This window comes from Moschus berezovskii, chromosome 15 (genome assembly GCF_049115385.1).
Source record: "Moschus berezovskii isolate FMDL1 chromosome 15, NW_MosBer_1.0, whole genome shotgun sequence".
Classification (NCBI taxonomy): Eukaryota; Metazoa; Chordata; class Mammalia; order Artiodactyla; family Moschidae; genus Moschus; species Moschus berezovskii.
Genome location: NC_142474.1, coordinates 40,712,884 through 40,722,847, shown reverse-complemented (window position 1 = coordinate 40,722,847; position 9,964 = coordinate 40,712,884). Strand labels below are relative to the sequence as shown.

The 9,964-nt window shown below is 39.9% G+C and overlaps 1 protein-coding gene across 1 annotated transcript in view; it reads right to left on the bottom strand.

The window, feature by feature from the left end:
* The window catches only part of LOC129559585 (aldo-keto reductase family 1 member C3), a 30,561-nt gene that overhangs the window by 4,695 nt on the left and 15,902 nt on the right, over window positions 1-9,964 (bottom strand). The gene's annotated exons all lie outside the window — the stretch shown is intronic.

The following is a 9,964-nucleotide window of genomic DNA, read 5'->3' as shown; positions in this document are numbered from 1 at the left end:
AGAAAAAAATATATATATATATGACTGAGTTACTTTGCTGTACTGCAGTAATTAACACAACATTGTAATTCAACTATATCTCAATACAATGAAATAAAATAGTTCCAGTATTATATTTTGTTTCTTATAATGCTTCCCAGGTGGCTCAGTGGTAAGGAATTCTAAAGAATGAAGGAGACTCCGGTTCAATCCCTGGGTCAGGGACATCCCTTGGAAAAGGAAATGGCAACCTACTCCAGTATTTTTGCCTGAGAAGTCCCATGGACAGAGGAGCCTCGTGGACTACAGTCCATGGTCACAAGAGTTGGACACAACTTAGCCACTGAGCATGCACGCATATTACTAAACAGTGCATCTTATCGATTTATTTAATTTTTTAAAACTGTTAGATCTTTATTTAAAAATTTTTTATTGAAATTGTAAGACTTCAACTACCATTGTAGTTGGTTTACAATGTTCTGTTAATTTCTGCTGTACAGGAAAATGATTCAGATATGTCTGGAAATGGCAACCCACTTCAGTATTCTTGCTGGAAGAATCCCATGGAGAGAGAAGCCTTGAAGGCTACAGTCCAAAGGGTCACAAAAAGTCAGATATGACTGATGTGACTTCATGCCTTTTTATGCTAAACATTTTGATTAGTTCTCATATATTTTGCCATTCATTCCTTGATTTAGTTAGCAAAAGTTTATTGAACACTTTTAGTAAGACATTGTTTTATCAATAAACAAATTAGAGAAGTATAAATTAAAATAAATTATTGAGTTGATAGTCTAGTGGAGGGTGACACTGTGAATGAAATTAGAATTTAGCTGTTAGAAATGGGTAAGTGCCAGTAGCAGATATTTCTACAAAATCTCTCCCATTTCTGTATATCTGTTAGGCAGAGGTACCAACTACCGTTCATCCCACACAAGTATTTGTCTGTACAACAAACACCCTTGCAACACAGAGACAGTGGCTCCTTGCAGAGACATGGAGGGCATGTTTGCTGTGAAGCAATGAAAAGAGAAGGAGGTGGGATGGGGGTTCAAGAAGGGGAACACGTGTACACCCAGGGCGGATTCGTGTCAATGTATGGCAAAACCAACCAATATATTTATGTAAAGTAATTTGCCTCCAATAAAAAAAATAATAATAAAAGAAAGAAAATTTCTCCTTCCTCAGAAAGAGAGGGATCCTGAGTGCCTACTGCCATTGATCCAGGATCCCTAGACTCAAGGTTTTTCTCCTGTTATTCCATCCCCTGAATATTCATGGGTTGATATGAGTTCAAATCTTATCAGTTAAGAAAATGTTACTATAGTTTTGGGCTGTAGAGGGTGGATAAGTGTGCTTTGCTTAATAGGTGCAGGCTTTGTGTCTTTGACTTTGGAACCCAACAAGTGTTGCAAAACCAGCTTTCTATTAGTTTGCCCAAAGCTGAGTCTGTGTACATGTGACAGTAAATCTGGTGTTTGCTGGTTGGTGAATAGGAATGAGCTGTCTCACTGGGATCCTGCTAGGGGATCTATACCTTAGATGTGCTTATATCCAAGAGGTCAGGGTTCTTCCCCAAAAGGAATACCTAAAGATGTTTTAGAGATGAGGAACACAGTCTTGATTGGAAGCAATTTCAAAAGTTTGGGAGGAGTTGAGGAAGCATTGACATATATACACTATCTATTAGACATGTATAAAACAGATAGCTAGTGGGAAGCTGCTGTACAGCACAGGGAGCTCAGCTCTGTGCTCTGTGATGACCTAGATGGGTGGGTTGGGGAGAAGGTGGGAGGGAGGCTCAAGGGGGAGGGGGAATATGTATCATTATGGCCGATTCTCAATGTTGTACAGTATAAACCAACACAACATTGTAAAGCAATTATCCTCAATTAAAACAAAATAAAATCCAAAAAAAGTTTGTGATCAAATAATAAGATAATGCTGAATTTCTATATATTTGAGCAAATAGTCCTTGATAGTTTTTACCATGATTGCCAAAATTCACATGAAACCTATATACTGTCTGAGTGAGACTCTCTGTGGTCTGGAGAAAAATAAAAGGGTCTTCTGATATGGGGTCTTTTCTCCCAGCACAGTTCCAGCTGTCCTCCATCCTCACACTCATATAGGCAATTATGTAAAGCCTTTTTGCTTGTTTTTCTCTTATATCAACATTGAGACGTCGAGACTTTGAAGCTTCAGCCCTGTGTATTCCCTTTGGAGCTGGGCTGACCACCATTCAGGCAGCTGTACCTGAATGGAAAACATGACTTGGGACAATGCATGTCTCTGTGCAGCTGTTGCCAAAACTCTGCCCTTGTTCACTGGTGCCAAATAGAAACACAGAGACAGAATATTGGGTGAAGTAGCAAAAAGTTTCTTTACCAGGCAAAGGGAGCCACGAAGGACTAATGCCCTCAAGATCGTGTGACTCTCCCTGGAGCAGTTAGTGAGGAGTTTCGTGGTGTTTAAGGATCAAGGCAAGACCAGCTCATGCACAGTTCTTGGACTGGTTGGCATCAAGGTGAAGTTTCAAGCATTATCAGCCTCCTGCTTTCAACAAGTCTAGGGTCTACATGCTTGTTGTCACCAGTTCTCATTTGGTGGGGGCTGCTTACTCTAAAAATAACTTAGGAATGTATGTCAGACCTTTGTCTATAAATTTCAGGGAACTGAGAGTTTGGTGATTCTGCAATGTGGCAGAATTATACTCTAAATTGTTACCAGTTCCCTATACTACAGCTATTCTTTGTTTCTGCATCTTCACATTTCTCAATCATTAACTCCTGAGTCAGTATTTTACTTCAAAGAACAAAGACACAGAAGCTTGTACATGCTTTCAGAGCTAGTCCCCAATGATCAGGGTCACCCTCAAGTCTTGACTCCTTACTTAGAATACAGTATGTTCTTCAGCTATATTTTCTAAGAAAGATCAATTTCAAAACAGCCCAAATAAAATCAATTCCAAGAAAAACTAAGAACTCTGATTTCTTCTTACTCATTAAATTTGTGAGTGGAAATCATGAACACCATGATGAAAGATGTTTCTAGTTATCAGATCAAGAATACTAGGTGTACTTGTGCCAAGACGTGAAGAAATTATTCTCATTGAAGATGAGATTAGATGAACACCCAGCTGATGTTAGGATGCATGTTACATAAGAAGAACTCCTTGAACGGTTGTTTGAGAATCGACCTTTTCTTATATATTATTATCAATTCCTTCTATAATAAAGATGCTTATTGATGTAACACTTTATTCCTGTTGTGATATGATCACAATTCTATGACTGTGACTTGTCTTCAAGTTGCCCCAAACTCTGAGATCCAGTAAGTGCAAGAATATAAAGATGAAGAACAGGTGGTGGTTCTGAGATGTGGAGAGGATGGAATAGAAGCAGGAACCAGGGGACATGACCAAGGCACCTGGGCCACTGCCACCTGGAGCTTAGCATCATCCTGTTCACAAAGTTACTTTGGTTTGGGATGCACTGTGTAGAAAACTGGAGTCCAAAGAAAAACAGAAGAGAAACAGAGGTGACTACTGGAGGTATGGAGAGAATACACCAGAGTGCTTGCGTGATGTTTGTGGAACAATGTGTTTCCATTCCTGAGTGTCAGCTGTTCACATAGAGAATGTAAAAATTTCTACCATATCCATTTCTGCTAGTTGGGAAACACTAAAACTTGTTCAAGTTTTAAATTCAAATTCTCTTAGAAAATGCTTTAAATCCGTAAGGAAGAGAAATGGTGGTAGTCAAGACAAACTCAGAAAGAGTGAGGAAATATAAAAACTGCAAATTTTGCATCAACTGGCAAGGATAATCTGAAGATTAATTGTGGAAATATTAGCCAAAATAAAGAGTAAAGGTCACCAATTGACTCTGGCAATTGAAACAAGCAATTTCAGATAAAGTTTTAGGATGTTTCCCTGAAGTTCCAGTCAATTTAGCTTTATCAGAAATTGATTTGCAAAGGTTTTTCTTCCTGTTCTGCAGATTGATTTTCACTCTCTTGGTAGTTTATTTGATGCCAAAACATTTTGAGTTTTGATGAATACTGATTTACCTATTTTTCTTCTGTTCTTTGTGCTTTGGTTGCACTAGTGGCTTCCTAGGTGGTGTTAGTGGTAAAGAACCCACATACCAATGCAGGAGAATTAAGAGATGCAGGTTTGATACCTGGGTCAGGAAGAACCCCTGGAGAAGGACATGGCAATCTACTCCAATATTCTTGCCTGGAGACTCCTATGGACAGAGGAGCCATGGGTTGCACAGAGTCTGACATGACTGAAACATGAAAATTACCATACATGCACGCCTATACTTTGGTGACATGTCCAGATCTAAAGTCACGAAGCTTTCCCTCTAGTTTTTCTTCTAAGAGTTCCATATTTGTATCTGTATGTAAAGGTCTTTGATGCATTTGGTGGTATGTGTGTGTGTGCTTATAATTCCATACTTAAAACAACAGCAAATATCCACTCTTTGCAAATGTGTGCCATGTCACTGACTGGCCTTCACTAGTTAACTTGGCATGTTCCTAGTCCTGCGGTCAGTCCAACAGTTCAGCTAAGAGCAACTCAGTTCATTTCTGAGTCAGCATCTCGCCTGGCATATGTCTACCTATTTGATTCTCCAGAATATGTGGCTATTTTTGAATGCCCAGTGTCCACTAAATCCACACCCCAGTTTTACTCAGGGTTTTACAAGTTCTAGTGTATGACTCCACCCTTAGTCCCTTGTCCTTGGCATCTGTGCATATATAGCCCCTTCAGCTGTAACTGCCATTCCTACTTCCCTTGAAGTAAAACATACACCAGTCTTCAGGCAGCCTGCAAATACGCTGGAACATTGCATATTTTTTTTGTGATCAGTCTGGTTTAAGGGAGGTAACTGAGAGCTGAACTGTCACCCTTTAGAGAAAAAGACTGCCCTGCACTGCCAGGAGAAGGGTACAGGTGAGTAAAACCACAATGAAATGTTCTTCCACTGTGTTCTGGATTTTTCCTAACTGTATGTTCACTTTGTTGCTGTAGATTTTTCCCCAAACTTTAAGTTTTTTATTTTGTATTGGGATATACCTGATTAACAATGCTGTGGCAGTTTCAAGTGAACAGGGAAGAAACTCAGCTGTACATATACATATATCCATTCTCCCCCAAACTCCCTCCTGTCCAGGCTGCCACATAACATTGAGCAGAATTCCATGTGCTATACAGTTAGTCCTTGTTGGTTATCCATTTTAAGCATTGTTGTTGTAGATTTTTGATTGAGTGTTTTCCAGAGCTCCTATGAGGTTTCCCATCTGGTTTCTGCTTGCTTTCTTATCTTTCTAAGGGAGGCTTCAATGATTCCTGGCTCACCATTTTGTTGCCTTCACTCCATGTGTTAAATTTTATTTGGCTTCACAACATCCCTTTGTATCAATGCATCATGATTCCCTAACTCTTCCTAAACTTGTTAGAATTTAACTTGTTTACAGATTCTTTTATGAATAACCACTCAGCAAGATAGTAAAGTATGTAATAAGTATCATTTCTGTTATGAAAGATTTCTAAAAGTTACATAATTTAGGTATAAACCCTCTAAGAGTCTGTTTACACACTGGACATGGTATCCAATAGCTATTAATAACTAATCTTCAATAAGGAGATCAAATCAGACAATCCTAAAGGAAATCAACCCTGAATATACATTGGAAACACTGATCCTGAAACTGAAGCTCCAATACTTTGGCTACCTGATGCAAAGAGCCAACTCATTGGAAAAGACCCTGATGCTGGGAAAGACTAAGGACAAGAGGAGAAGGGGCAGACAGAGGGTGAGATGGTTGGATGGCATCACTGAATCAATGGACATGAGCTTAAGCAAAGTCCTGGAGATAGTGAAGTATGGGAAAGCCTGGTGAGCTACCATCCATGGGGTCACAAAAAGTTGGACACAACTTAGTGAATGAACAACAAAATGTCTGGTTTTTGTGTCCTATTCAGAATTTCACCACTCTCAAAATAAAACAAAGTAATCTTGCCAATGGGAAAAGTTAAAAAGCAAATTTATTTTCATTTGAAGTTTTCATACTTTTTTTAGGGATAAGATTTTGAAAAATTCTTATTATAACTCCCTTAAACTGTGTGATTCTGTATGTGTGTGTATTTTTACTGTAACTAAGTTAATTATTTCAGCTGATGTTTGATCAAGATTGGGCTTCATAATCAGAAAAATGCAGAAAGATTGCTATGTGGAAGTTTCTAGTCTAATATACAGTCAATACTTGTTCAGCCATTCTCATCATAATATAACTTAAGATAAAGCTGATTTTTTAAAACAGCAAACAGGTTAACTGACTTTGATTCTGTTCTGATTCCATGTTTACTGATTTCACCTTGCCCCTCCTACAATATAACTACTGTCCAATATAATTGGACAGTGCAGCTCAGGCATCATATTCCTGTTATTTATAACCTGTGTAGGCAGAAGAAGAAGAAAAAAAAAATCTGCTTACTCAGAGGAGCAACAGGCAGTGGATCTCAAAAGCCAGAAGGTGAAACTTAATGATGGCCACTTCATTCCTGTCCTGGTTTATGGAACCTGTGTACCTCCAGAGGTAACAGTAGTGGTTGTGGGTTGAGATATAAATAGTAGTGGATGTAACATGAGTGAGAAGGGCTTGGATTGTCAAGCACTGAGTCCCCTTGTGACACTAGGAGAGTCATTTGGTTCCACTAACCAGGCTAGAACCATTCCCTGTGAAAGAGGAGAGAGCATTCAGTTTTCAGTCTGCATCAGGGTCTGAGGCTGTGCTCACCTGCAGATTACTCTGGGTTCCCCTCCAATTTCATGATCTCTTTCCCTCAGAAACTTGTGGAAATAAAAATAGGAGAGTTCAGTACAGTCCTAATTATGATGCCTGAGTCTCTTGGGGATTTCCTGAGCCCACAGTTCGGTGCAGTAGTGGTGAGCAGTGACACTCTCTTACACTTGAACACGATGATTTTATCTCCTCTTTCACCCTTTCAAGTTGAACAAATTGATGGTGCTTGCTCTGGGTGGGTCTAAACCTAGGTACTTTAATAGAAACTTGGAGACCTTGCCTACAATGATGGCTGTCTTCATGATGAGGTTTGTAGACTGCACTCAGCCACTAAGAACTGTATCATGTAGAACTCTTAATTTTAAGTTATAGAAATCTACTCAAGCCATCTGATGCAAAATAGCTTAGAGGACTATGTAGATGGCGGGTCCCAACCATGGAGATCTAAGGATTTGCAGAACTCTTCAGATATGTCTCCTTTTTTTCACCCTTTATTAAGGCATTACTCTTGGTTTTCTTTTTTTACTGAATATTTTCCATTGCTGTCAAATATGCCTTGGGGCAGCTCAAGGCTCATGATCATGAACATTTGAGAGCCTGTCTTGATCGTCCTCATTCCATACCAATCTAAAGAGAACCTTGCTGATTCATACAACTGCCCTAGGGCCTCTGATGCTCAGAGGGAAAAGGAAGTCTGGTTATCTAGCCCAGGTCGAGTGCAATTTTTATTCTGGAAATAAAGCCATGTAACTTACTGCCATTCAAAGCTCAAAAGAGGCATTTCAAAATAGGCAAGTACAGGGAAGAGACAAAATTCACATAAGCCACATTGAGCCCCTTTTAGAACCTAGAAAAATTGTATTTATTGCAACATATATTAAGCTCTTCCCTGGTGGCTTAGTATCTGCCTGAAATACAGGAAACCTGGGTTTGATCCCTGAGTTGGGAAGATCTCCTGGAGAAGCAAATGGCAACCCGCTTCAATATTCTTGTCTGGAGAATCCCATGGTCAGAGGAGCCTGACAGTCTACTGTCCATGGGGTGTCAAAGACTCAGACATGACTGAAGCGACTGTGTGTGGGTGGATGCATGCAAAGAAGGTAAAGGAGGGTTAGACAAGTTACCGAGAACTTAAAGGGAAGAGGCATGTCCCTAACCTGAAAACATGACCAGAAATCAGCTCAGGAGAATTGCATACAGAAAAAAGACCATAAAAACATGGAATGGGAAGTCAAAAGAAGAGAAAAATCAGATAAGATGGGTTTTAGAGTTTGTGTGGGGTTTGAATGCCTGCATCTTAAGAATTGGTGTCTGCATTTATGAATTTTCAACAGGGAGCACAGTACAGAAAAATTTGCCAAAGACTGTGAAAGTCATTTATGTTAGATGGGTCATGATAAAGGCTCATGGTGATACTAATAGTAGATGGAATAGCCACTCAGGAACATTTACTCAAATGTAGAGCACACCTTGTGATTTACTCAATCTTAGATTGGTTCTCCCTTTGATATCCATCAGAAAATTAACTGTTTAGACACACTTTTCTCTATTGGGTTCTGTGTTCTCATATTTTCTGTTATATTTTCACTGTTTCATGGTTGGTTGTGGTGGTCGTTTAGTTGTTAAGTTGTGTCCGACTTTTGCAATCCCATGGACTGTAGCCCACCAGGCTCCTCTGTCCAAAAGATTTTCCAGGCAAGGATACTGGAGTGGATTGCTATTTCCTTTTCCAGGGGATCTTCCCGAACCAGGAATTGAACCCAGGTTTCCTGCATTGCAGGCAGATTCTTTACCAACTAAGCTAAGAGGGGTTAGGAAACTTAATATGAGATCCATCCTCATAAAAAATTTTAAGCATACAATACTCTTCAATACAATGTAGTGTGGTATATTATTAAATCTAGGGAAAAAATTGTATTGCAGATCTCTAAAATTTATTCATCTTGTAAAATTGAGACTTAGCAAATCTTGATTTTTCCCTCCTCCCAGCCCCTGGTAACCATCACTTTCCTATTTAACTTTTTCAGGATTAAATGAGCAAATTGCGTAAACCATTTCCCCTGCACAGTTTGAATACCTGGCAAATGACTGTAGAAAACATCCAGAAGTGCCTCTGAGTGACCTAACCAGGTAGGTACCCTGAGAGGTTGAAAATTCCCAGGTGATTGGTTTTTGAGGCTGGGATCCACTCAGCAGGGTATGGCCAACCAAAGAAAGCTGGTCTGGGACTGCTGTCCATCCATCCCAGCCTCTCTAAAAGGCCAGGTGCTCCAGCCAGCAGCCCAGTCCTGGAAACTCTTGGCCCACGACGCTGAGGTCCCTGAGCACACGATGGATACACCAGTGTTCAAACTACCGCACAGTTGCACTCATCTCACACGCTAGTAAAGTCATGCTCAAAATTCCCCAAGCCAGACTTCCGTAATACGTGAAACGTGAACTTCCAGATGTTTAAGATGGTTTTAGAAAAGGCAGAGGAAACAGAGATCAAATTGCCAACATCTGCTAGATCATCGAAAAAGCAAGAGAGTTCCAGAAAAACATCTATTTCTGCTTCATTGACTATGCCAAAGCCTTTGACTGTGTGGACCACAACAAACTGTGGAAAATTCTGAAAGAGATGGGAATACCAGACCACCTGACCTGCCTCTTGAGAAACCTGTATTCAGGTCAGGAAGCAACAGTTAGAACTGGACATGGAAAAGCAGACTGGTTCCAAATAGGAAAAGGAGTACGTCAAGGCTGTAGATTGTCACCCTGCTTATTTAACTTATATGCAGAGTACATCATGAGAAACGCTAGGCTGGAAGAAGCACAAGCTGGAATCAAGATTGCTGGGAGAAATATCAATAACCTCAGATATGCAGATGACACCACCCTTATGGCAGAAAGTGAAGAACTAAAGAGCCTCTTGATGAAAGTGAAAGAGGAGAGTGAAGAAGTTGGCTTAAAGCTCAACATTCAGAAAACAAAGATCATGGCATCTGGTCCCATCATTTCATGGCAAATAGATGGGGAAACAGTGGAAACAGTGACAGATTTTATTTTGGGGGGCTCCAAAATAACTGCAGATGGTGACTGCAGCCATAAACTAAAAGATGCTTGCTTGCTCCTTGGAAGAAAAGTTATGAGCAACCTAGACAGCATATTAAAAATCAGAGACATTACT